The 2,457-nt window shown below is 42.0% G+C and overlaps 1 long non-coding RNA gene across 1 annotated transcript; it reads left to right on the forward strand.

Moving 5' to 3' along the window:
• The first annotated feature begins 209 nt into the window (after positions 1 to 209).
• On the forward strand, positions 210 to 466 carry LOC116378634 (uncharacterized). Its single transcript, XR_004212319.1, has 2 exons — positions 210 to 264; positions 373 to 466. It is a non-coding gene; the product is annotated as an uncharacterized LOC116378634 (long non-coding RNA).
• The last annotated feature ends 1,991 nt before the right edge of the window (positions 467 to 2,457 follow it).

Raw genomic sequence — 2,457 nt, forward strand, 5'->3', positions numbered from 1 at the left:
CTGAATGACTGACACTTCATTAAGAGCAAGTGGCGGATCGCGTAGCGTGACCGACTTTGGATTTATTACCATTTTGCTCGACTTTTGCCACTTCCTCTACCCTGTCTGGCAGCTCTCGCCCCAGCTGCAGAAGACCAGTGTCCCTCGGGGCTACTACAGCCACCAGCCCCGGACTTTCCATCGCCGGTCCCTCATCCCGCTCTGCCCCCTCTTCACCACTGAGCCTGCCTGCTGAGGAACACCGCCACCTTCCCCAGTCTCCTGGTCAGCGCATACCTATTTTGCCTTTGACTTCACGTATAAATCAGAATGTATTTACTATTATTATGAGTTTGTATTTGTGTTAATAATAAAATATGATTATTATTTCAGAGCCTTCAACATCGGCTGCAGGACGTGGCCTCTATGGGTCCCAAACTCCTTCCTCTCCCTCCCACTGTAAATGCTTTAAATAATCTGAAAAAAACAGACTATTATAACATGATGGTGACATTCGCCATGATGAAGAGTAAACAAAACATGGTTATGCTTTTTCTGTTATTTATAAAGCCTCCCAACCTGCAGAGACCCGACCTTCATCATCCAGCTCCTCGTCTGCTGGACCCACGACATCCACCGGTAGTGTACTTCATGTAAACTTTCATCGTATGCCAACCCATGAAAATCTGATAATTTTCTTGAATTTAAAGTAAAACAAAATTATTTTAATAGGTCACCCTCCTGAAGAGATGGAGCAGACAGTTTGCGAGTGTGGCCGGTGCCGGGAACCTGACCCTCCCGAGAGCTCAGAGTCGTGGGTCCAGTGTGACAGCTGCCACACATGGTATCACACTGTGTGTGTGGGCTGGGACGAGGAGCTGGATGATGAGGATTATTTTAAATGCCATTTGTGTCCGGATTTTTTATTTTACTTTTGATTTTAAATAAATATTTGCATCATCTTTTCAATCATTTGCACAAGTTATTTGTCTTTCACTTTAACAATATAGCTTTTCAATCATGAATACTTGTGTTTTTAGTTGTAATAGAACTCTTACTCTGCACTGTGTTATGATAGTTATTGTTATAAACAATATCCGTGTACATAATTGTTAAATTCCATGCATCAGCTGGTGTTTTGCCAGTAATTGACATGAGAAGAGTTTAACAAAACATCCAGCAGGTGGTGGTATACACTCAAGCGGAAATTAAGGAGCTTTTATTGCTCAATTTGGAGTTGTTGAAGCGTGATATTTTATTGTGAAGGACAGAACTACGTTCCCGGATGTGTTAACAGCATTGATGGTAATTTTGGCGACCCTACTATTTTTATGTCACTAGACAACAAATCTTATTTTCGTAATGAAGTTGGATAATTGGTCGTGGTAATGCTGTCGAAATCCTAAATGAATACTCCAACAAGCCTCTCCATCGTAATGTTTCAACAGACACCCTAACCCCTGCGTGTAGTTATTAAATGTCGGTCCCTCTAGTAACAAAACGAGAGTTACCAGTCATGACATGTCTAATCTGGATGAATGTGTGCTGCACAGTGTAGAGTATCGTTAACATAAGATGCATGTCCGTAGTCTTTAATATAAAACATAAGTGATGTGAGATAGCCTACAGAAGTTGAATCACAAGTTAATCTGGGTGGATCGCAGCTTCCCACAGTTGACAGTCATCTGTACGCGGTGTTTGAGCTCATATGTTTAACTCACAGGCTGTATGGATGCACAGACAGCTCTCAAATCGACCTGACATCAGATTAATAACGATATATGATACAAATATAAGACGGACAACAGAGCGTTTCTTAAAGGATGTATTGACGTAAGTATTTTTGAACAGGCATCGACACCGATCACCAACTTTCTCATTCACTCTGGTCCTCGTTATGTGTCCTCGGAATCTCAACCACAGCCTCATTAACGAGTAGTACATTTTCCAGCAAAGTGTTCCGTTTATATTCTTTCAAACGAAACCGTAGAAACTACGTGAAAGCGAGAAGAGAAACGTTCGAAATGTTTATTTCCTGTTTATTCTACGTGGGTCTTGAAAGGCCACTCCTACCACACATCAGCTTTACGCATTCGAACACAAACCAGTGAATTCAAAACCTGTTGATCTCGCACATCGGTTCGGGATACAACACCGTTAAATATTTTCTGTCATCTAGAAGCTGAGAGAACAGATCAGAAGAAGAAAAAGATTCATTGAATCAACCGAGTCTCACTCCAAACTACATAGAAACGTTATCAGCCGGAGCATGAACAGAAGAAATAAAGTGAACCAACCTGCTCTGTGTAACCGCAGCTGAGGGTTGAAAACAGCGTCCAGCAGTTTCCGTTGTCGCTCGTTCTGCTCTTTTAAAGCGGAAACTTCCTCCTCGTACTCTGCTATCGTTCTTTCAAACAGACCAAATATCTCTTCATCAGCCGCAGTTAGTCGCTGGTTGAGTAAACATCTCAGCATTTG

This window comes from Anarrhichthys ocellatus, unplaced genomic scaffold (genome assembly GCF_004355925.1).
Source record: "Anarrhichthys ocellatus isolate YVR2014 unplaced genomic scaffold, GSC_Weel_1.0 scaffold2912, whole genome shotgun sequence".
Lineage (NCBI taxonomy): Eukaryota > Metazoa > Chordata > Actinopteri > Perciformes > Anarhichadidae > Anarrhichthys > Anarrhichthys ocellatus.